The 27,386-nt window shown below is 32.1% G+C and overlaps 1 protein-coding gene across 3 annotated transcripts in view; it reads right to left on the reverse strand.

Annotated features, from left to right (window-relative positions):
- TyrRS (Tyrosyl-tRNA synthetase) overlaps positions 1-27,386 on the reverse strand; it is a 109,326-nt gene that overhangs the window by 56,911 nt on the left and 25,029 nt on the right. Inside the window, exon 1 of one of the 3 annotated variants that reach the window (XM_035351896.2) lies at positions 15,947-15,981. The exons of 1 other annotated variant lie outside the window; for it this stretch is intronic. The gene's annotated coding sequence lies outside the window, so the exon portion shown is untranslated. Of the gene's footprint in view, positions 1-11,126; positions 11,239-15,946; positions 15,982-27,386 lie in introns of those variants that run through there. One more of the 3 variants, XM_035351895.2, reaches the window with a different exon arrangement.

Consider the following 27,386-nt stretch of genomic DNA (forward strand, 5'->3'; position numbering starts at 1 on the left):
AGTTACATTTATCCGCACATTAATTCTGGTGAAATAATAACAACTTTTTTTAAAAAAAGCTCGTTTTCGAAATAATTGAGAGTGATTTGTTGAAAACAATGCAAGATCGTATCAACTAATGAAGGGTCTTGAAATTTGGAGTTACAACACGATACTAAAAATTAGCCACTCAAAATAGAACAGTCATAAGAATAACCTAATGATAGAAACGAACTGCATATTAAAAATTTTAATACTGTCAAAAATAAATTCATTTTACTGTAATTTAAATACAAAAATGTTTCACAATAGTTAAACTAATGCTACATAAAAACTTTTTAACAACTTTTAATCGAGCTCTTTCAAACGATTAATTTTAGTAATTGATAATGTAACAATAATGCAATAAGTACTTTTATTCTGAGATTAAATTCGAACAAAACAATATCTTAACCATACAATTAATGCTCATATAGTCGTTTTAACAACTTAAATATACATACTAAGTAATTATCACTCTACTCAAAGTTCACAAATTAAAGAATTTGATGAATTATCTTGCAGTAAATTTCTATCAGCCATAATTTTTGTACTTACATGCTATATGACAATTTTAGAATTTATTATTTAATAAATATTTAACAAGAAATGTATAAATCAAATATAACAAACCTAAACTGTAATAAAAATAGGAAAATTATGTTGAATAATGCTCAGAATTATTATATACTATTTCACTGCTTCCTTTTAACGCGCAAGGGTTTGCTATTTTATTCTGCATAATACGAAATAATATAAAATCTGCATAATACGAATAAAACGAAAATAATAATCGAATAAAACGAAAATAAAATATCCTATACGAATAAAAGCAGTACGTATTTTTTGTGCGATATTGCGTAAAATAACCAATTTAGTGCATAAAATAACGAAATCTATTGTATCCGATAAAGGAATATACTTCACAAGGTATATATTTCTCGTAAATATGAGAAAGATTAAATTTGCCTACATCTAAAAGCTGAAAGAAAACGCATTATAAATCTAAACGAGACGCAAATAAGAGCGCTTGAGAAGAGTGCACCTGCTTGGAATACGTCGTTAGAATACAAACATGGAGGTCCATGAATACATAACATCGCTCAAGTCACATGCTCCAGACGAAGTTTTACATTTTCCTTATAGAAGGAATTATTTGAAGCTCAATGCTTAACAGTCTAAGGAGCGAAGTTTGGATTCTTAATTCCAATCGTAGTCCAAATCTTTATATATTTAAGCTTTCAAATAAAATGAAACTTAATCAATAATAATAATTTTTCAAATTATTACTAGTCGTAAACAACCGTGAACCAACTTCTTATCAACCGTAAAATAAATTCGTAAGAGTACATACAATGAAATCCCACCGCACTCATTTTAGCTAAAAGAAATTACCTAGGCTTAATATTTCTGTCACATACTTTCATATTTTTTAATGATTTACAGAGGATATTTCAGCTGCATTAAAAAATTGTCTAATAAAACAAGGATACTGAGATATGTCATCGATACAGAGCACATAACCCAGTTTCAGGAATAAGCGAAAATAGTTAATAAATTGAACTATCTCACTTCCAACAGCATTGTTAGGAAAAAAGATTTGAAAATTAAATTGCAGAATCAACACACTACCGATAGATCTTTTCCTTGAATAAAAATAGCTGCGGAAATAACAAAATGGATATTAAGTTAATCTCTAAGAAACAAACAAAAAAAAAAAAAAAAAAAAAAAATTACAACACGTGCAATGACAGAATGGCAAATCAAATTACCTTACCTAAAAACAAACAACAGAGACACTTCTTGAATGCAACCTGCAGAAAAGGCTAATTCAAATATTCAAGGCAAAGCAGATATCGAATAAATCCTAAGGCTTGGAAACCACTCAAAAACTATCCAATGGTACGCATGTAGTGACAGGCGGGGTTCCACGTAATTTGGAGGTGTGTCACGATCTAATTCTTGATAACCTCAATATGGAATGTAGTGACACCAGCACCAGTCTGGTTTGACAAGCCGAAAGGCAAGTGAAGAGATGCGGATGTTAAACATTTCTCGTAAATAAGCTTAGATTCGATATGTTTCTTAATAAGCCAATTCTTCACTTATGTATTGTCAAAATAACTGTACGTCACTTTCGGAATGTTTTTCTATACCTTCGTTAATAAATCAGAATAATATCAAGCGCTAAATTTAAATCAAAGGCTCTCAAATGCACCCCAAAAAAATCATAATATAGCATGTTAATAATTTTACAGCATGTTAACTGTACACAGTAAATATGCTAATATTAAATATGGGCTGTTTTCTCAACTTCAACGAAAGATCTACAATATATAAATTATAATATGATATATTCTCGCAAACACATATCTATTCCTTAATACTGTGAATACTGAACTTTTTTTTTTCAGTCAGACGAACTTGACTGAGATGTTGCAATTAATCTAATATAAAAAAACTAACCACCATATCATATATAACATGCAATAAATTATAAATTTCACTAGCGTTCATGGTTATTAAAATATTCATTAATTAGAATCTAATATTCATTACGAATCCATTAATTATATGCATTTAGTTTCTTTAAAAAAAAGGGATAAATTCAATAAATGCCATTCGTTTTGGGGGTTAATTCAAATAGTATTTACATTCCATTCTTATAGCTAAAGCAAAACTTTACACGATTTAATAAACAGACAAATAAATAAAAAAATCTTCAACATTATCCTAAATTAAAACTAATACGAAAATTTTATTACGTCTGACCACCGTGTCATGCCATATGGATACAGATTTACGAAATTAAATTAGATTGGAAAAACATTTTTGCACTTGTATAACCAAAAACTACTATTCATCATAAACAATACTTCGGTTCTACAGCAAAGCTTATTTTAATGTATAATATGAAAATTTTACAGAAGTATCTAACATCATTAAATACTGAAAACAGGCTGCCCAAGGCGTTTATTATTATTATTATTATTATTATTATTAGACCTTTTTAAAGGAACAGTTTTCTTTATCGACCCCCCCCATAACATATAGTACACAATTATAATTATAATACAAATAAACTGTGCATAAACCACTTAGAAATAATAATTAGATTTAGAATGTGGAAAACGTTTTGAAAAATGGTTTTTTTAGATACAATCATTTTTTATAATTTTTCTTGTTTTATTTTTAAAATAAACAATCTTTTATAGACAAAAAGCACAGATTCTAATAGCACAAAAGTTCGATTTTAATTAAAATGATGATTCTGCTTGATGCAGTGATGCAATGTTTTATAATACTTGGGATAAAAATGCTTAATTTAATTTTCAAATCACCTCGTTCAAAAATATTCTACTAGTTTCTAGTTTTCTATTCTAATTTTTTTGGGGTGTGTGTGTGTGTTTTCAGGTGTTGCTGCATTTTAATTTTTTATGCTGCACTAATTGCATAATACATGCACATATATTTTTCAAAAATATTATTGATTTTTTTAAACATATTATATTATTTTAGTGCATATTTTCCTTATATTTATTTTATACGATTTCTTCTTTGCCGTATGATACAGCTTTATAGCAATAAAAAAACTAATAATTAATTTTATTAATAAATTTTTCATAATCAATATAATCTTCAGTTTGCCAACCAACTGCCAGTGCATATTCTGCTATCGACGCCTTGATTATCAGTGACCCTCTTTAAAACTTCATCATCCCCCAGGGAGGCAACACAGACCACGCTAGGGAACCTACTCTGATCAAGACGAAGCCGAACACCCTAATATAACGGAAACCTAACAGTAAGTTTTTCTAAAATAACAGTGATAAAGTATAAAAATTTATAAAAGATCACATATGAAATAATATTCCGAAATGACTGCTATTACAATTACGAAATACAAGTATTTTTCGATGCCCAAGAAAACAATTGATTCTCATTTTTCAAGTAATTTAATACTTTTTTCAGTTAAATATATTTATTATGAAAGGTAGGCAAATGTAAAAAAAAACTGATTTAAAAAAAATCTTATGAATTTTCTTTTTATTAAAATTACTGGGAGCGATCCTGATAGTTGAGAATAACGACTACAGAACGAGTTTTGAATGAAGGCTGCCCTTCTTGATTCCAGATGAGACTGCTCAAGGATTTTTATTCTTATTTTTCAAACAAAGGCAACGATGAACCTGGTACATGTAGGCGAGAAGAGGAAACTATTAGCCTTTTCTTTGCTGAGAAATCCAAAGCGTGGTTTTATTAACAAAGTATCATTGCAGAAGATGAATACAATCTCATTTCATGCCAAATTATACATTTTTCAAATCATCAGGACACACTTACTTCACTTAGACAATACGAGCATTAAAAAGTTAAATTTATATTCAAAATGTTGAAATTAAAGTTAGAAGGTAAAAAGAAAGAAACAAAATATGCAGATGACAGTTGCGCATTAACTGTATGATGGATGCTCATTTAGAAAATCTTTACGGTGAAATTCTTAAAAATTTTCAACCGTTTAGTAATCTTGATGCACTTGGTCTTTGATGTGCTCATGTATTCGGATAACTTAAAAAAAAAAAAAAAAAAAAAAAAAAAAAAAAAAATTAATATATTCTGAAGTACATAAGCAAAGCTCTGTAAGAAATAAACATATACCTATAAGCACACATCAATTTATTTAAGATTTAACAAGCCGTAAGTAAACGCCGGGCCAGTTTTATTGATGTTAAAAATTTACGCTTTTATTGATATTAAATATATATATTTAACACCACTAAAAATATCTGATAAGCGTGAGCTTTTATTTTAATTAAATATTTGACTATATTCTCGAGGACGTGAAAGAAATTATATAACATTAAATACTGCATTCAATACCCCCCTTAGCACAGAACATCCTCAGGACGTCCTATTTAAGTCGCAGAATTCCGGGACATACTTAGGATGCCCTGAGTATGTTGATTTTCAGATGACCTGAGGACATCGTAATTTAACATCCTGAGGATGTCTTATTTAAGTCACTATGTCCCAGGATATGATAGGATGTCATGAAGATGTTGATTCTCAGATTGTCCTGAGGACTTCACCAATTTCACATCCTGAGGATATTCATACTGCATTGTCCGGAGGACTTCGATTGTCAAACATTCTGCGGATATTTGTTCTCAAATTTACCAGTTTAGTTTTTTGACACTGTACATTATTTAATTTTCATATCTATTTTACTAAGTTGTTTCTAAACATTAATAATATTCATAGTTTCCTGGGGATATACTGAGATGTGACATTAAGCAGTTGGCAGTATATACTATTTAAGAGGTTAAAGGGATATCGGTAACTAGTATTTCAAATCCTGATAACATCCCATATGCATTCAGTAGGACCTAGATATGATGTGTTAAGGATATAATGGGATGTGACATTAAGCACTCGGGAGGATGAGTCTAGAAGGAAACTAGGATATTACGGGATATCCTCAGGATATAGTAAGTAGGGCTTTATAAAGTCCTAATAACATCCCATACGCTGTCTATGGGACCTAGATAAGATGTTCAGAGGATATAATGGGATGTGTTTAAAAATTAGGCTAGCAATCAAAAGCCGATATCCCGGGATGTCCTGAGTATGTAGTAAGTAGGAGTTGAGATCCCGTACGCTGTCGATTATACACAATAACAGTCTCTGATACGAAATTTTATGGGTTTTCCATAAGAATATTCCTTCAATCATTATAAAAGCATTGATTTATGAAAAGCAAAGATGTCAAACTACTTCTTATAGAATCCAGAAAATGCAAGGAAAGACAGAACAGTGTCAGAAGTGGGATTTCTTTGGATACCAATAACCAATAGGACAAAAGAACAGATGAAAGCCATGATGGAAATGGATGAAATACCGATGTTTGGAATAGATGAAAATGAAATGAGATACTACATAGTAATATGGAGATAGGGAAGTAAGAAGAAGAACCCTAACCGGTTTTCCCCATACACTGCTTTGAAACATTAGCGATCCCTTCGGGGTGACCAAAATATTCAGTCAGTTACCATTTAAAAAACCCTTTGCGGCACAGTGTGTCCGGTCTGGACACACCTAAAAATTTCCTTCTGTACGCACAGAAAAATTGAATGAAAAAGGATTTATAGGTTACTATAGGTTACTCCGAACTTTCTTCATTTATAGTAGATGGCAGCTCAACACAAACCGGCCCATATATTTTAGACATGCTTAGTTTTTAAGACCCTCATTTTTCAAAGAAATCTTCCAGATTTTTTTTAGGGTATAAAAGGAATTGTTTGAAAAGAAATTTCTATGTTATTTTTTGGCTGTATGCTAATCTCCTTATTCTATATTAGTTTTAAATTTTTACCTTGAAATCTTGCTTAAAATTAAATAGCGAACCCTAGGTGTGCCCAGACAGGGCTCACCGATAATCTAGAACAACTAAGAGTCTGTGTTCTTTGTTTCTCCGCATCTCATCGGTCAGTTCATTGACAATAATGCTCGTTTCAGCACTCTTTTCGAAGCTCTATTCAATCAGTGTGCCCACCACAGAATTAAACGATAAGTGCTATCTTCACAAAATTTTACTTGTGTACTCCTCTAGGCCTAATTTGACTGCCTACCTTTTTTTTTTTTTTTTTTTTTTTTCCATCAAAACTCCAACTTTAAAAAGTAGCGTGCCGGAAAGGGTTAAGATCAATGGGTTTTGATACGATCCGATGTAAATATTTTGTAATTACGTCGTAAATATACATATATTATTAATTATATACGACGTAATTACGTCGTATATAATTAATAATTTACGACGTATTTACGACGTAAATAAGCTCTATAATGGCTTATCCCCAACCGAAATGCAACTTTATTCTAGACATAGACGCCAGCAATGGCGGAATTAGAGATATTCTTTCACAAGAAATTGATGTCCAGGAATACATCATTACCTATTTTAGTAAAACCCCTTAAAACCAGGCAGAAATTACTACGTCATCAGAAAAGAACTGTTAGTCATCGCTAAAGAAATCAAACATGGTCGGAAATTCCTGTTGCGTACCGACCATGCGTTAAATTAGCTGCATAATTTCAAAAATCCGGAGAGTCAGGTGTCTACATGGATACATGAATATGATATGGACATTCGATATAGTAGAGAAATTTCACATGGGAGTTGCATTTCGATTGGGGATAAGCCATTATAGAGCTGATATACTTTCGAGACGACCTTGTGCAGAAAAGTGCAAATATTGTTCGATAGCGAAGTTAAAATATGGCTTTGAAGTTCCAGTTGTTAAACAAATTATTACTTACTCTTTAGCATCAGAGATTGATCCCCGAAGAAGAAAAGAACTAAGAAAGGCATAAATGGAAGATCATGAATTGAGTCATTTTGGAATTAATGGAATTGATGGTAACAATGAATACTGGCAACCCAACTGGCACCGAAGTTGGTAAAGTATGGCGATTTCTCGCCACTTTAGTGACTTTCTGGAAGATTCGGGAAAACATTTTCGAAACCCTATGGCGGATTCTACCGAAATTTCCTCAGTGTCATCTTCAGTTATCAGGCAGACTATACATTGTAAGTGAACCGTAAATAAGTAAATAATGCAAGTGACTACTATGAATGTGAAGAAATATTACATAAGAACTTTGCCAATTATATGAACAGCACATATGATGTACATTGATCTAACCAATTGATATTGTTCAGCATAAATGCATCAGAATAACTTCTTATATCCAAGTTACCACTGACTTCTAGAGTAAACATTATCTGTAAACTAAGAATCACAATGCATAAAACAATGCTAAAATCCTCAATCAGCACAGTCAAATGACAGGGTCTGTTTAACAACCATAGGTCACAAATACCCATCTTCCGAAGTAACTTTATATATTCCGCTACAAATTTTAATATTTTATAGATATTTTTGGCTAGGCCTAACGACAACTGAATGCCTCACCAACTAAGTACAAATGCTGATAGTCATATAATAGGCGGTACAGCAACTCAGCTGGTCGTAAGTAATACGTAAAACCCCACTCTGCAAAATATAAATATGGGTTGGAGGACTAGGGAGCTCATTTGGGAATCAGTTGCCTATCAGCTGTGAGACTTAGCGGTTAGCTGAATTACGAGTTACAGTTTACACTGAGAATTTAAAGAATTTCGCGTGCTACGGAGGAATTGCTAAATATCCGCGTTCTCTTTGAATTATTTCCAGTCATTACCGCGTTGTGAGTACTATTTATTTATTGTGGCTATTTTCTTAATAAATTGCTCATTTTTTCTTCACTATATGGACTCATTATTTAAAGAAACATCAACAATCCTAGCTCGCAACAAAGTTAAAAAATATACAAACAAGAATAAAATAAAAAGTTCAGTGAAAAATAATACATAATATTCCTGTGTATCTACATATATTTTTATGCAGATACATTTTACAGAAATATTTTTCCCCTTATAAACCTAGAGTATAAAAACTAAAAGTATTAACATCATTGTCGGAGGCGTTTCAAACTGTCAACTGATATCTTCAAATTAGAGACTATGGTCTAAAGGAAGAAGGGGTGGAAACACTTTCAATCTAATCTTTGCATTCAGATTTCAAGTTAATGCCTAAAAAAGGTTTAATCTATAACTTATAAACAATTAATCTCCTACAATTCACAGGATATTCAAAATAGCAATACGGAACGACAATGCAAGGGGAAAAGCACACTACAATACTATTCCATCATAAATTAACGGCACTTCAAAACATTTGCAAATAATTAAATAAGAAAATAAATATTCAAGATGTTAATCGCGTACCTTTTTTTCTTACAGAATCACTTATGCACGAAGCTTGCAGGAAAAATTTCAATTAACGTGATGATAATTTCATTAGGACGCGAAATTCGCACACGTTGGGAGGTGATTTCACAGGTGTTGAAAAATATTACCTTGTAATCTGAAAGGTCCTGATTCGAAAATTTGAAAGTACAGTCCAGTACGAAAAGCGGCTTACTATTAATATTTTAATTAAGAAATATAAAAGTAATCCTTTAATATAAAAAACATAATTTATTTATCAGTTTAAAAAGAATATATATTTTTGGAAACTAAATCTCTTTAAAAACTAAATCTTTAGCAATAAATAAATTAAAATTCAATTAAAAAAAGAACCTCAATTTTAGAAGTTCTCATATTTATTTTCGCACTTTTTTCGGGGAGGCGGGATGTAGAATGGATTCAACAGAAAATTATCGAAATATTAAAAACGCATATTATCATTCGAACAAAAAATAAATAAATAAATATACATGTAATATAAAACATTTTATATGTATGTCAACAGAACAAGCAAGAGTCAGAAATTTTAAAATCATATTACACAGATTAAACACATATTTATCATTAAGACACAATAACACGCCGAATAAATACTAATTCAGAAGTCAAACAACAAAAATCAGCGTTATACCTACAAAATTTTCGCAGCTGAAGATGATGGTTCGGTAAAACCATCGAAACTAGTCCTGTGAAAATTTTGTAGGTATAACGCTGATTTTTGTTGTTTGACTTCTGAATTAGTACATATTTATCACTTAGGTCACAAAATAAGAGTTTTTGGAGAATGTTATTAAGAAATATAGATAAAATAACATTTTAAATTATTCATTTTCTTTCCCTGACGAGCAATGCACTTTTATAACATCGATGATAAATATAAGATTTTACGTACTGTTGATTGACAACAATATGTTTTGGGATCTATACAGTAGAAGTCCGATAATCCGGCACGTTCGGGACCGGCTCGGTGCCGGACTACCGAAAATTCCGGTCTATCGGGCGGTAATTATAAGAACAATTAGGTTAATAATTAAACTAAAAATACAGTAAGCAAATACATACAACAAAGTTTATTTTACATTTCATATAATGTATGTACACGTATTGTAAAACATATTTCACTTAGATTTAAAAAAGTCACGAATGTCTTTTTGTTTTCTTGACTTTTGGCGTTTAGTATAAAATTTAGCAAACGTTTAGTAAACTTCATTAGTTCATCTTTTTGTTTTTTAATGTCATAAATAGTTGATGAGCCAATATTAAATAGTCATAAATAGTTGATAAATCATAATAGTTGATGAGCCAATATTAAATTCATTCATTAAAACATTTCTATTCTCGCCTTTTTCTAGCCGTTTGATGATTTCTAGTTTCTGATTGAGAGTCAGTGTTACGTGTTTTCGTTTCTCTCCTTTTGAACTCGAAGGCTTAGGTTTTGAAAACATGGTCACTGTACAGTTAGAACGAAAATCACTTTTTTTATAAACAGTTTCAAAAGTTACGTTTACTGCGATGTGAAAGGACACAAAACAACAACGCACAAAAAAATGGCGAAGACGCTTCGTGATTGATTAACGGAGCTGCACTGCACCTGAATTTGTTGTGACAGCTGAGACTAGCCGGCCGCTAATTGTTTCCGAACAATACCGAGCGCTTCCGGATGATCTCGAACTACCCCGAAAACTTCCGAATAGCTCTCGAGCGGTTTTATTTGCTTTAAAGATACACTTTTGGAGAAAACCAAAATTTTTACAATTTTCCGGAGCGATGCCGGACTATCGGGCATTCCGGACTGTTGGATGCCGGACTAATGGACTTCTACTGTAATTATAACAAACAAAATGTTATCAATAAATGAAAAGAAAAAAATTTTTTTTCCAGGTTTAAAAAAATGTCAAAATGAAACATGCAGGATCAAAACGAAAATGACAAATTCTTAAAATTAACTTCCCAACTTCGTTAGCCATAAAATTCCTTAGCAATCATTTTATCCATTAAAAATCAATGCATTATTAAAATAATTTTAATTAAAAAATTAAAATTATTTAAAATTGTACAATTAAAACAGAATTTTAAAGTAAGTTCTTACAATTAAAAAACTGAATAATAAGTAAACTTCAACAAAAAAAACGATAAAATTATTAATAGATATTATATAATTTTGAAATACATTCTGAACTTGAATATTAAATTAAAACACAGGTTAACGCGATGACCGAAGTTTCCTCCAGCATAGATACATAGATGCCAAATAACTCACCTACTAGTACGCATCAAGCGGTTATGATAAATCAGCAGACGGTAGAACACGAAAAACCTGACAGCTTCCGTGACACAGCTGCAGACACCAGCGTCATTCCGGCTGATGCAATACTGCGCGAGAGAATGAATTCAGTGGAGCTTACCGGAGAAACTAAAAGGCATGCGGTAGTTTAAGGAAAAGGTTATTAAATGTTACTAGTGGGGAAAATGATCCGACAAGCTACGTAACGGTTTAGAAAATAACCAATATGCACAATGAATGGCTCAGACAGCATGGTAAGCCATTAAAAAAAAAGTAAATTTGTAAAAAATATGTGACCTACTTATGGCAAAACTTGTTTCTGAGTTATGCATTTGGTAACAATAGCTTTCTTCTTTTAAAATGCTACACAAATGATAAGCTTAAAAAGGGGAAGTTTAAAAAAAAATTTTTAGACGAAGTTTCAAATAATAATATCATTTTACAAAACAGATCAGCTTTAAAAAACATTATTAGCCAAAGAAGTCGATACAAACTCAATCGAACTTGTAATTTAAATGAAAAATTTTGTAAACACAAACTATAATTACATTTTGGCTATATTCGAAAAATCTTCTAAAAAGAAAAATCTTCTAATTTTTTAACTATAATTTTTGATTTTCAAATTGGAAATTTACGTTATATTTAAAATGGCATTTACGGTTAATTTCACAAATTTTACTTTGTCAAAATAATTTTAAAAGAATAATCATCTTTTTTATTGTTGGGATTTACAGAATTTTTTACTACTAAAATAAGTTTATAAACTAATTAGTAAGATAAAAGTATCTAAAAGATGAGCAATGACTAAAGACGTAACAAATTTTAGATTCTAAATAGTTTCATGCACAACCTCAAAGGATATCAGAAAGTAAAATGATAATGCAGTACTTTTAAAAAATTCATACATGTTTTCGAAATTCCCGTTTTAACAATAAAATTTCCAAAAATACGAGTGAATTTTTCAAAATTTTGCACAAAAATTATGTTCAATTTAAATATTTGATTTGTAATTTTCTCGTTATCTCAGACTACTATACAGAAAAATAAATATCTTCAGTTGAGATACAAAGATGTATATCATCAGATACAAAAACGTAAAGTAAATAAAGTACTGAAAGTAAAAAATATTTTTAAAATGTTTTTAAAGCTCATAAATAATTAATGAACTCTAAGGAGAAAAATAATGTATCATATAGTTTAATGGGATTAAAAAATTATTTTTATGGAATTCATCCACAATTTTACATCACGAATTATTAAAGCATGGAAATGAATTTATAAAGATAATTGACTATACTTTTGACAATGCCATTAATACATTTAATAATTACATAATAATAAAAATTAATATATTTCGTTTTTTAGGCGCCCACGTTTTAATTACTCGAAACTGCGGATGAATTCTGTAAAGAGAATGTTTCAATCTATTATTCCTACTAAAGTGAATGATAAATGTGAATATTTTTCCCCTTTTGAAGAAATTAATTATTTTATGAATAGAAGAAATACAGAAGAAACATGATCAGAATAGAAACGTATTCAAAAAAAAATCTTTTTAGCTCAAAGGGACATTAGCGCAGAAGGGCTAAACGGCCTTTTGCACCGAATCACTGTAAACAGCTGTATCACTTTTGAAATTGTTGCCATCAAATATTATCGTGTGGTATTACATTTAAAGAAATTAAAAGAATCTGCATGAATGTACGTATGTTTCTCACATTGTGAAAAAACAACGGTACCTAGAGCCCTTAAATTTTGAATAACGTAGTCTTCCACCCGAACATGGGAACCCGGAAGCCCGAATCCTGAATTCCGAATTTCATTTATTATCTATTTCATATTTTTTAAACTTTGACGAATTTTTGATTAACAAACTCAACGATTTCAAAGTGAGTAATGGCAACACACTGTACGGAATAAAATATTTTTATCTTAAAATACTTGAAAGGCCTGGTTTTATACTAGAAATGAAGCAATAAATATAGCAAAGATCATGGAAATAATTAATAAAAACATGGTCACAATTGGAATAGAACAATAACAAACAACATCCAATATGGCTGCTGCTGGAGACTTCGTTTATTTATGTTGTGTTGTTCTATATGTTTTTCCTTCGTGGCCGGTGTAGAAAAGCCATAAGGCGAGCTCGGACTTGCCAGGAGAGTGGACCGCGCCATACCTACCTACCTTTAAACTATATCAAACTACTACAAATTATATTGTTCACAATGATTGAGTAAAGATAATTAAGATCGATGTGGGTCTGAATTCTGCTGAGCGAGCTAACTGCATGAGCTACATAACTTTTCCCAAAAATCCTTAATAAAGGCATCCGTTTCCTTCCGCATATCGCTTTCGTATGCTTCGCTGTAATCAAACACTTCAATCCAAGCTGTTACAGTAGATTTACTCTAAACCAGCCTCTAAGATACACGACCGTAAGGAGATAAATGAAAGAATAATTAATCCAAAAAGGAATATAAAATAAAATTTATAGGTTGTTAAAAATAAGACCACAAAAGTGTGCACATATAAATAATTCATATTATTTTGTTTTAACTTTTAACTTTTTTAAGAAAAACAAAAAAAGAAAGAAAAAGAATCCCACATTTTTTTAAACAAAATCACTTCACTCTTTTTGTAAAAATATCAGTACTATAAGAATTGTTTTCCTGATAGATACAGAAGCGAATTTACAAGGTTCCAGCAACTCGTAACTGCAACGGGCCTCCAAACAATTAGTTAATTAAAAAATTAGTAAACATACCCAGTGTCTTAAAATAAAGATCTTTCAAAAGCTCAGGTGCAGTGGGCCACCCACTCCATAAACTGTCACTTTTTTTAAATTTAAATTTTCGATGTATATTCATAAAGCATCATTAACCCCCACCCCCTTCTTCAAAATATACTTTCCGGAAAAGCTCTTTCCAATCGTATCTGCTTACTAAAATCTTCAAAAATAGAAATTTCCGAATCATTCAGCGAAATTTTTCATAAGCATTCAATTCATTACACTGCATATTTAATGTTGTTAAATCTTTCAACAGCATGAAATTTTGAAAAATCAACTGTGCTTTCGACGAATGACGACATGAAAAAAGTATGTGGGAGATATAAATATATTAGAATATATATTAAAAAAAACTAAAAGCTTTCAGATTTTATACTACGTCCAAAGGGGGGTATTTTTAATTTACACATGCATACACGTTTCGAGAGCATTTGGGCTAACGCCCTTTTGGGTTAAAAATATTTAAAAACAGCATATCTTTAGAATTTACGATCGACAGTCTGGCACGCTGGAGATAAAAAAGTTTTTTCTTTTCCCGTACGGTGTCGTCATTGCTCGCTTTATAATTGATGAGTTTGTTAATCAAAAATTTTGTTAAAGTTTAAAAAAATATGAAATAGATAATAAAATAAATTCGAAATTCGGGTGGAGGACTACGTTATTCAAAATTTGATGGCCTTTAAATACAGTTTTTTTTCCCAATGCGAAAACCATACATACATTCATGCAGATTATTCAATTTCTTTAAATATAATACAAATTCCATACAATATATCCAATTCACATGTATTCTAACGCTTTTAATTTCCATAATTAATCTTATAACAGGCGTGTTAAAAAATGCTACATGCTACGAGAATAGGCTACGCCGCGTAAAATGCACAATGAAATTACCGTTAAGGAATGCATTAAAATAGTATTGCTATTCCAATATTATAACTTTTTAACATATTATTGTAATAAATTACAGTATTATACTTAAATGCTACGCTTTCTGCGAATAGACTTTTATGTGGTGTTTTATGCTATTTAATAAAATTAACCATTCCTTCTTGACATATTGCTCAAATTCACTACTGTGCTTCTTTTAAATACTATCTTTGCTTCAACTTCGTTCTACTCAAACTTTTTTTTTCCCCCCAGTTCTTGTAACTGTTGGCAAATTTCTTTAGTAGTCAGATCTCTATACATCTTTACTATATATTGAAATGTGTTATTTAAGAAACTACATTGAAATATGCAGGAATTTCTAATTCATTATGCATTCAAATGAATCTAAAAGCACCGTTCATAACGAACAATTTTAATTAAAATAATGTTTAAAATGACATGTGAAAAAATTGCGAGGTAAAAATACTTAAGTTCAATGTTAATTAAAAATTTAAATGGTTAATTAGAAACCAAATTATGGCCTTTGACAATAAATAAACAAATAAGAAATTTAAAACCCCATAGTCAGGCACGAACATCAGAGCATTTTCTAGGTGGTTAATATGGTCCTTTCCCGTTTGTTCATTATATCATATCAATGTAAAATGAAAAAACAAGGTAAAGCATGTACACTGCGGGGAAAAAAAAGGGGGGACAGTTCTACATCTCCCGTTCTACTGGGTCGATTGACGAAATTCAACTTGCGTTTTTTGTGTCTCGAAGGCGCGACTTAGGACATGTATTAGATTTATACAAAGTGACACCAAAAAGTAGACTGATGTCATAATAATAACTGTATTATATATTTACATAAAAATACATCACTGTCCTTCAAAGTAGTTTCCGCCGTCTTCAATACACTTCAGACAACGTTCATACAAGTTCTGGAAACTTTTCAAAAGTTTCCAGAACTTTGAGACTGTGTTAAGTTCTTTGGTAACAGCAGTTTGAATGTCTGAGATGCTTGAAAATCGGTGCTCCTTTAGTTACTCCGTAACCTTTAGCTGCGCGAGGAACCGTCTAACACACATTGCAGTATAAGGGCGTGCATTATCATGCAACAGAAACCACTTGCCTGATGCAGCGAGATAGGGCCGAACACGACGAATGCGATCCAGGAGGCGTTTCATAGCATGGCAATAAAATTCACCATTAAGTTTGACCATCCGGCACGTATTCATTAGGGATAATTCCCTGTGCGGTAGAAAACGGTAATCAACATTTTTTTATGATTTATTTTAAAAATTTATATTTTTAAATAACTTTTATAAATTTTTCGAAAACATTTTTAAAATATAACTCATAAAAATTTTACCATCATTTTAAAGCATATGTATTTCTAAGCATACCTGCAAAAAATTAACAGTTTTTTATTCAAAATTTCTTAGGATTTACGTGAATTTACATATTGGCGCGTTCTGAAATCTGGCATGTTTGTTATAAGCCATAATAACGCCAAATGCGGTTTACGCACTTTATTAAAACTATTTGAAAATATGAATAATGGTTTTTTTCCTGCTCGTCTACAATGAAAAAAATGGTAAGGAAAAATAGACGACTATAAATTAAGAAGTTCGCCAAGTGAAGTATTCTTGACGCAAACTGGGGGAAAAAAAAAAAAAAAAAAAAATGGGCCAAGATAAATTTTCCAATTTCTCCATAAATTTCGCACCAAATCTTACAAAATCTAATATTTAGGCATAATTTGAGTCGCAGAATCGAAATATGCAAAAAAAAAGCTGGCATGCCATTTCAGAAAAAGTCCGATTTTGTGTCAAAATACCTGTGTTACAACAACGCTATATATAAATCTAATATATATCCTAAGTCGCGCTTTCGAGACATGGAAAACGCAATCTGAATTTCGGCAATCGGCTCAGTAGAAAGCGAGATATAGAACTGTCCCATTTTTGAGGGAGGGCAGTGTACATGAAATAACTAGGTACCGAAGCCTACAGAAAACTAGCAATTGACGCATAAGTTTGAGGGCTTAGGATACAATGATTACAGCCTACTGCTATAGAATAGGCACTTTAAGGTTATATACCTCTTCCTTGTTTACCTCGTAACTATGGTGACGATTGCTGTGAAAGGCAATCGAGTCCTTTTAATTTGATAAAATTTCTTAATTTTCTCTTCAATTACAAATGTAACATGGGCAAAGATGACACATGTTAAAGTTGTAAATGAGGAGATGGTAGTCTAGAATTTTGGAAATACCCATTTGAAAATAGAAGACTATATCTCTACTAGTAAGGTTTTAATTAGAGATGTCTCTTTAAATAATCTCTCCAGGTGAACAGGAAAAAAAGGAAATTTATTTGAAAGATACAAAGCACAGCAAAAACAATGTAAAGAACTGAAGAAGGGGGCAGGTACACAAGAAAATCTTTAATGCACAAGAAACAGCAAATTACTAATATCACTCGCAGACTGTAGATTAACACGACAAAATATCGTAGCGATTTATGAGTCGTGTTTGTCTCTTTAAATAACGACTCTGAATGAGAAACTCACAACTTATCATAAATAATGATGAGACACAGTACAATAAATAGCTACAAATAACTCGAGGAGAACGCGGATATTTAGCAAGCCCTCCTCAGCACACGAGAAATATCGTGAGTTTTCAAAAAGTCACTCAATCAATAAAGTCTGAAACGCTACTCAGCAAACTATTTTTGAAATGCAAAATTTTTAAAGCTGATTAACATGACTCGTCGAAGGCTTTGGAACCGTCCTTATCATGCTATTGCACGGGGTACTTGAAAAATCCGTCCTAAGGCTTCGAAAATGAGTTTTCTCTAAAAAGTAGCCAAATTGACTTCTAAAAAGTAGCCAAATTGACGAAAAATCGCCAAACATCGCCGAAGAACGTCAGAAACGTTTATGCCTATTCCCGCGTGTTCTTATGGAACTACAGGGGTTGGACAAAAATATGGAAACACCTTTAAAAAAACATGTTTCTTTGCTTAATACGGTGTAGGAAACCCGTTGGCATCCAAAACAGCTTGCAGTCTTCTCGGAATGGATAAATACAGTTCCTGTATGTTTGCCAAGGTAATATTATACCATTCTTCCTGCGAAACGGTGGCAAGTTCAGATAACGATGTTGGCGGTGGATAACGAGAACGCACTTTCCGTTCCAATGTAGACCACAAAGGTTCGATAATATTCAGGTCTGGTGACTGTGGTGGCCAGGGGAGATGGGACAACTCAACCTCGTTCTCAGAAAACCAGTCCTGGACAATGTGAGCTGTGTGAACAGGGGCTTTGTCGTCTTGGAAGACACCATCACCATCGGGGAACAAAGTTTGTACCATGGGATGAACTTGATCGGCCAAAATGTTCACATAAGTCTTGGCAGTTATGTGCCCTGACACAGTTATCATGGGGCTAGCAGAGAACCACGATATGGCTGCCCAAACCGTAACAGAACCCCCGCCATGTTTCACTCTTGGCAACAAGCAGTCTGTATTATAGGCTTGAGATGGCGTTCTCCAGACGTAAACTCGGCCAGAAGTGGGAAACAATGTGAAAGAAGACTCGTCAGACCATATTACTCGCTTCCACTGCTCTATAGTCCAGGCTTTATGACTTAAACACCACCTTTTCCTGTTACGGGCATTAGCATCACTGATGAGTGGCTTCTCAATTGCAGCACGGCCAGCAATTCCCTGTTTATGAAGCTCCCTTCTAATTGTTTTGGTACTCACCGGTTTCGGTAACACAACATTCATTTCAGCAGTAACTTTTGCAGCTGTGGTCTTCTTATTTTTCGTCACAATTGCCCTTAATGATCGTCTGTCACGATCACTCAGGACACACTTTCGTCCGCGCTGTGATTTAGCAGATGATGTTTTTCCGCTTTTCAAATATGCGGAATAAATCTTCGATACAGTACCTCTTGAAACACTAAACACCTCGGCTACCTTGTTTACGGAAGCACCTACCATACGTGCTCCAACAATTTGCCCACGTTCGAAGTCTGTTAACTCTGACATAATGCAATGACAACCTCACATAACAGTACTCCGACAACAACTGAACTGTTTAGCACATTTACGAAGTTGTATAGGTGGCGTCAGTAGTCAAAAACGCCAGCGCCACCTACATATTTCATTAAAATCAATCTTTCTTTTCAAACATGCATTTCACAAGGTGTTTCCATATTTTTGTCCATCCACTGTATTTTAACAATTTAAACTGCTTTGAACTCAGAATTGAAAGGTTTACAAGCCTAGGCAAGAAATAAACACTTATTTACAAAACATGTGGTTACAAAGTCATTTGTATAACAGACGAACGCTAAAATTATTACCAATAATTCAAAAAAATTTAAATAACTAAATAAACATATAAAACATAACTAAAATGTACAAAAACAATAGTCCAATCAAACTTAAATACTTACAGAAATTTACAATATCGGCTACCAGTCTTAAGGACTGCACGCCCTGATCAATCTTCAAAGACACTGATAACTAACCCTCATGACCTTAATAACCTGACATGTAATGACATTTATATGCAATATAGGCTTCCCCCGTGAAAATACGCACAACTTCGACTTTTAATTCTATCATTACATTCACATATACAATTAAAAAAGAATTCAGGGTTATTCTATGATTAGTCTTTGTTATGCTCGGGTATATTTCAGTGTGATCTCAAATCTGCTGCATATTTTTAATTTCAAGGAATTCGGTTAAAAATATCTTTCAAAAAATGTTACGAAATTTTAATGTTATTAAAGGAGTGATACCAATATTTTATTCGTAGATGATTCTGTAGAGATAATCTGAATTTAATTCCAGTTTTAAAAAAAAAAAACTTTAATTCAATTGTCACATAATAATCAGCAGAAAGAAAGAGGGAGAAAAAAAGAGAGAAAGAAAAGAAAAGAAAAAGGCATATTCTGTGTAATCAAAGCTGGTGCATTTTTACAGAAGAAAGCTATGCATTTGTCTGACTTTCATTTGATTTACTTTTGAACAGGCACTTTAAAAAAATGCTAAAGGGAATGTTTACCGCGAATTGTTAAGTAAAATCTATCTTTTGCAACTTTCTTAATTAACCACTTGCGCTACGACTAAACTTCACGGTTGCGGTGCCGTGCGCTACGATACAACAAGCGGTAAATTGTCTTATTTACGCCGCTCAGCGTCTGCGAGTGCAACCCAGAGCTGTAACTCGAGAAATAAACAATCTCGTTGTTAGGCAACACGTGCACCACGTTATTTTCATTTTTGCAATTAATGCCTATCGACGTGGTGTTCACGTCGCTCGCGGTTTGAGACAAAAGCATCTCGACGTGCGGGGCACGTCTTTTTAGCGCAAGTGGTTAAACGAGTTATCCCACTTGTTCAGCACAAGAATTTAAAATAATAATAAAGTTACAAGACCCATCAATTCGAAATTTTACATTGAAAACCGTGAATATGCTTCTACCAGAAAATTTCAACAAAGATTAAAATTAAACACGGCATGTTGTTTGCTTTTCTCATTTATAGCACTTAGCATTGACGTAGCAAGAAGGTTCACGAGCTGTGCAGACTGGCGAAATCACGTGATGCAGTGCTTCTGATATAGTCTCATAGATGTAAAAGATTAAGCTATCGATAGGTATTTTGATCTCGTTTCCAAATAAAAGTACCCGTAGATAAGTTAATTTGTTATATCAAAACTGCAAACGTGTGTAAACGGCAGGATTTAGAGCGCTTTTATAGACGGTTGTTATTTCGATTATGATTAAAAATGAATTCGATAACAAAAGCAAATTTAGCAATATTGCGTTTTCTTTCTTTGCTAAGTAAATTATTTGGCACAATTTTGCTCTGCATTCTCTTTGCTGCCTCTTTTTAACCCTCTGAGCGTTATGACCGGGTTTAGGCGGTCAAGACGGCCTACCTCGAAAGCGTTACGGACGCTTCTAGGCGGTCACTGGAAAAGTGTTCGAAAGCGTTACTGACGGTTCTAGGCGGTCAGTGGTGAAGACCTCGAAAGCGTTATGACCGCCTTAAAGCGGCCGTGCAGATATCTCCTGCCCCCCCTTATTTCTGGAACCCTGGAGATCTCTAAATGACAGTTCTCAGTAGGAGGCAAAGAGGGTTGCTCTTTTTCGTTTTAGACCGATATGTTTAATCGCCAAGAAAACGCTTGAGCATGTAGTGGTTTATAAAAACAAACAAACGTGGACATTCTTTGCGAAATAAAAAAGTAGCATGTAAGCATGTTTTTTCAATACTCTCTTTAAACAGATAACATTTTCATAAAATATCCTTTAGTTTTTAAATTGAATGTTCAGAAATATGCGAAATGCTCGTGAATTCAATTAAAAAATAGCATTAGGAAATATTTAAACAAATTTACTTATGGATATATAGATACATAATTAAAACCGATAAGTTATAAATTTTAATTATTCGAGCGAAACGAAGCGCATTTAATTACTGCATTTAATATGAATTATATATAATTACATGTAAAGAATAACATAATTAAGCAATAATTCAAATAAAAATTAGCCATCAACAGTAATTTATAATAAGCGTATTTTGAACGGGTTTATGAAGCATAATCTAATTTGATAGTAAAAATAATAATGGCGAATTATTTATTCATTTTGGAACAATATTCGTGGCTTATACTGGTTTGATGAAGTTCTGTTCAAATTCATTTCAAATATTCCAAATCTTTTTATGTACATTGACTTCAATGCGATTTTTATTAGAAAAAAATTCAATGAGTTTGATTTTTTTACATAATTGTAATTACATTGTTCAACGCAAAATAACTACAAGCAGAAAGGCAAAGGTGTGTTAAAATTTCTGTATTTTGCTATATAAATTATTAAAATAACCAACCTACAGCCTAACAACTGAATGTCCGAAATATAACCCGCAACTTTTCTAAAAGTAACAAATTTCAGTTAAAAAAAAAAACCGCAGTAAATAAATAAAACGAAATACTATTAAGAAAAGAAGCACGAAAATTTATTTTTTTATATTTACTTACTTTATTTTTAGTTCAAAGGGGCAATTTGCCCTGAAGGGCTTTTAATTTCGCTTTGGCATTTTTCATTGAAAACTATAAACCGCGAATCACTTTTCAAATTGTTGCCACTAAATATTATCGCTCTGTATTATACTTAAAGAAATTAAATATTGAAGAATCTGCATGAATGTACGCATGTTTCTCGCATTGTGATAAAACAACGGTACCTAGAGCTATCAAAATTTAAATAACGTAATCTTCCATACAATATGGGCATGTGGAAGCCCTAATTTGAATTTGAAATTTGTTTTATTATCGATTTCATATTTTATAACACTTCAACGAATTTTTGATTAAAAAACTATACGATTTCAAAGCGACTAATGTCAACACCGTACGAAAAAAATCCTATTTTTATCTCCAGCGCGAGAGACTCTAAGATACGGTCATTTTAAAATAATTTTGAGATATTGCTTTGAACTGAACTTTATGGTTTGAGTACGTAGAACATGATATTTAATGAGGTAACACACAAAACGTTAAAAACGCTCCTTTGGACGTAGTTTAAAATCTGAAACCTTTCATATTTTTATTTATTAGTCCAAAGGGACGTATTAGTATTTAAAACAATAGTCCGTGAGAGACTATTGTTTTAAATACTAATACAGTTTTCGTTTTTGCGATTTTGCGTTGAATCACTAGAAACGGCGAATCACTTTTCAGACTATTGCCACCAAATGTTATTAGTCCCGCATTACATTTGAAGTAATTAAATAATGAAAATCTGCGCAAATGTATGTATATTTCTCGCATTATGATAAAAAAAAGGTTTGAAAAAAGGCCATCCAAATTTGAATGACGTAATCCTCCTACGAATATGGGCATGTGGAAGACCAAATTTGAAATTTGGAATTTGTTTTATTATCTATTTCATATTTCGTGAAACTTTAACGAATTTTTGAGTAACAATCTCAAAGATTTCAAACCAAGCAATAGCAACACTCTACGGGGTTGGAAACCTTTTTATCTCTAACGCGCGGAATTGTGTACCGGAAATTCTAAATATATGCTCATTTTAAAATTATCGACATTGCAATTGAACTGAATTTTATGGTGTAAGTGCAAAGAACATTGTATTTAATAAATAAAGGTAGCACACAAAACGTTAAAGAAATGTCCTTTTGGACGTATTTTTTTTTATTTTTTTATTTTTATTGTTTTTTGAATATATGTTGTTGGCGAATGACGCAGTAGTCGTGTATAATCTGAATATATAATAATTATTTGTGCTATTTTTTATTTGAAATGCATAGAATTCTCTAAAATAGTAGCATTCTTAGATTGAATATTGTCTATGCAGGTGCAATGATATTTTAACTTCATTACCATATCAAATACAGTTTCTTTTTAATTCAAAAACCTTCGGTCTGAAGCACCTTTTTGAATCATAGTATGAGTTTTAATAAAATTTGTAGTAGTCCGAATTTTTAAAAGTATTTAGAATTACTGAAATAAAAAAAGCTAACCTTTTTAGAATTTCTTTATCAAAGTATTACATCTTAGGCCAGCAAGACTTGATTAGTAAAATCTGGGAAAGGATCTATGATTTTTTAGTAAGAAGTAAAAAAAAGTACTCTAGGTCTAAGCAGTAAAAAAAAAGCTTGTCCCTCTAATTGTCACGTATGTTAGAAAAGATTTTGCAAGACATTAATATTTTAGCTTAAACATGATTTTTTTTAAAATTTAGTCTCTTGTTTTGGAGATGGTGTTCAAGCATTTTACCATAATTTATTTTCACATGTGCAGAATTTTTATATTTTTTATTGATTGCTGTATTTTTAACTTCCATAGCCTAAATTAAAGAAATACACATAGCAACTTCAGCCATAAACAGATGACTTAAGAGAAATTTGTTTTGACATATTATGTGAAAGACTAAATAAATATTAAATGCTTTTGCATTTATGTTACATGACAGTACTTAGAAAACAATAACTGTAGATGCGCAAAAAACCTGTACTTATAACCTTCTGCCTTTTTAAAGAAAGTACAAAATAGTTCAGAATAGCAGATGGCTTTCAGATCATTCAGTAATGTCATCGTAAGTATATTCTCTTCACGTTTCGGAAGAACTGCAGTAGTTCAGATTTGTCGTAAAAGACTAATTACACCCCTGGGGATTGGCGTACTTAGGGAACGGAAAAACAAGATTTGAAACATACTCATACAAAAGTCCTACCTTTTCTTCGACAGATAAATGACAGATGTGATATTTGAACACATGCTTTCAATCAGTTGTTTCCTTCTAACAAAGCGTCTTGCGCGGCTAGCAGGATCCTAGCAAAGTCTTGTAATAGTCTCTTGTTTTAAATATGCTGTGTTCGAACTCATACTCAAAGACAGGCATTTAAAGATTTTATTAATGCTTTCTTTTACATTCGGCGACTCAATATTTATTAAAATAAACACATAAATAAACTTGCATAGCAGATCAAAATTATGTTGCTGTGGAAATGTTTCATCAACAGTTATTAGTAGTTATAACAGCATAACTAAATAAGCCCATTTCGAAATATGGATGATATTGCATTCATTATTTTTAATCTGAAACAATATCATGTTGTTATTACTAGATAAAATGGCTTAAAATAAGCTGACACATTATAAGAAAATTTTTTAAAATGAAAATAGGATTCACTTTCACATAATTTATGACCAGTTCTTCCAAAATATTTTAAAGCTTCCTTTACTACATAATAGAAATGTCTCCACGTTCGTTGTTTTTAGTTAGTTAGCAATTTTAATTGGGGCTGTTATATAAGAAGGCTATTTATCGTTGTTGTTGTGTTACAGTATTTATTTTATTGTATAATGCAAATTTTGATCAATTGGTTAATTTTATAATGTATAGAGGAACTTCAAAAAGAAAAAAAGTAATTTCCACCGTTATAATATGTCCTTAAATGGTTCCCCCAATAAAAACATAGTTAACTAAGTAGTATACTACATTATATTAATTAATTTACTAACCAAATAGCAAAAACATTTCAAATTCGAAATCCATCTTTTTACTAAGTACTTTTTGCAAAGTAACAAAAATTCTAATCCCTTTGCTGTTTAAATTAAAGATAAACAAAAAATGTTGTTTTCTTTTTTCCCCCATGAAATGCTAATTTTATGTTATTTGATAAAAACTGGGAAGTGCAAAATCAAAATCCTGGCGAAATACATATATTTATGAATGAACACAGCACACAAACATTTCTTCACCCTAGCACGAACGCAAATAATATTTTAAACAGCTTAAAATGAATCCAATTTCAAGGTATTTAATTTGTGATAGATAATGACAGCTGAAAACATTTTCCAATATTACAAGATAAAATGAGGTTATTTCTCACATAGTTTCACAAATAAACTCACAAAATAAAGAACGCTTTTTTAAATTTTTAATTTGCAGTATGTTAGATGCTTTATTGAAGAATTTGCAATAATATCGTTCTGATTTTCATTTTATCCAAGATTGCCATTATTTTTTCCTGATGAGCAACTTTCTAATTATTAGTCCAATGTAGAGTCCTCCTTCTGTTTTCTCATAAAATCGCCTTTGTAAATTTAGAGTTTAATTTAGCAAAACGTTTTCCACCTAAGTGGTAAAATGTCTTCGTAAAGGATTCCCTATAGAAATCTGCCTTGTATTTATGTTGCATTTAGGGATATTTTCAAAACACACGCTGCTGATTGTTATTTTTAATAGGTAAACAAAAGAAATATATTTTTAAGAAAGAATATAACTTAACTGCAGCGCTATATCTTATTCCTAGATAGCGAAGCTTGATTACAAACTCAATTTTTAAAATACATTTAATTATCTTTATGCTTTAAAAAATGCCTTGTCTGGTAATTGTAAATGCATAAATCACTTGTTTTTTAAAACTAAGTGATCCACTCTAAGTTCAATAATTACAAATAGCATAATATGAACGATTAATGAAGCTAGAACCGCCAGTTTATTCTTATGTAATTAATAAAAATTTCATTGTTTCGGCATCCTAGTATCTTTCTTCTTCCATACTAAAGCTCACATAGAAAATAATCATATTTCTTTCAATTACCATCCCTCAGTCGAAACTGATGAATAAGAGTTTTCACGCATAACAAAGGTGTTTACTGGGTATTCGGATAGAAAAAAAAGTTCTGGAAAAATCTGAGTTGTTAATATATTTTTGGATAACATCCTGAGTGGAATTTATTAATAATAGTAAAGCCATGAAACAGGTAAACTCAAAACGTCCTTGGAAGGATCAAAATCATGATCGATTCAGTTATTATCACGCAAAGCTGCGAGGGCTACCTGCCTATGAGGAAGGATACTTTCGTGGAGGACATTCTGAGAGAAACTAGCATATTATACAGGGGGAAAACCGTAAGAACCAAACATGCAGCCGGTCAGTTCGCTTGTAATTGAACCCAAAACAGGTCGAACTGCATGTATTCAGAGGTGTATCTTAACCACTGATGAGGCTTGGATCACAATCATGAATCTTCAAACTTATTCATCTAGACGTGCTGTCAATTTACCTTACAAGGGCACCCCCCCCCCCAAAAAAAAGATCATTCCTTATATTCTGCTCCCTTAAGGACCGGGATTCGAACCACAGATCTTCCAATTTTACTAGCTGGATCTGCTACTACTTGCACCACCACAGGACGCAAGGTAAACCAGTAAGTCTTTATAAATGTACTAGCACGACAGCATTAATTATATGAATTGTTGGGCATTTTAACTTCGAAAATTAGATAGAATAGTATTTGAAAATGAATATTATGTTCAATTATTTTTAAGTTTGTTTGTAAACTGATCATTGCCTTTCCAATTCAAAAAAATTTCGAATCATATCTAGATGCTAGATATATCATTAAAACATTTACTTGATTTGGCCACCCACTTAACTTACACGTTGACCATTTAAATAGAGCACTACCAATTGGCACATTCGCATCTCTTTCTCGGAAACAAATATACCTCTGTGGTAGATTAATGTATAGGTAGCAGACATTCTGTCACTGTCAGCGGAGCGGTAAAGTCGCTGAATAGTCGCAGAATACTGAGTTCTGACTTAAGTTCGATTCTAGGAGAACGGGCTGGCTGCATGGGCGTTTTCATAGTTTTCCGCATATATAACATATATACGAGCAGTTTTTTTAAAAAGTCCTGGGGCCCACCAGCGGCCAAGCGGTAAAGTCGCTGAACAACACTGGTAGTTCGGTCCGAGGTTCGAATCCCGCGAACGGGCTGGCTGCATGGCTGTTTTCGTGGTTTTCCCCATGTGTAACGTGTATACGAGCCAGTTTCCCTTAGAAAGTCCTCCACGAAGCCATCCTTCCCCTTAGGCAGATAGCCCTCGAGGCTTTGCCGTAATTAAATAACCTAACCTTTAAAAAGTCCTCCACGAAGAGACCCTATTCTTAGGCAGACAGCTCTAGCATGCTTTGATGTAGTCAAATAAGCCAAAACA

This window comes from Stegodyphus dumicola, chromosome 12 (assembly GCF_044657685.1).
Source record: "Stegodyphus dumicola isolate Sdum_Otavi_A_Nest chromosome 12, ASM4465768v1".
NCBI lineage: Eukaryota > Metazoa > Arthropoda > Arachnida > Araneae > Eresidae > Stegodyphus > Stegodyphus dumicola.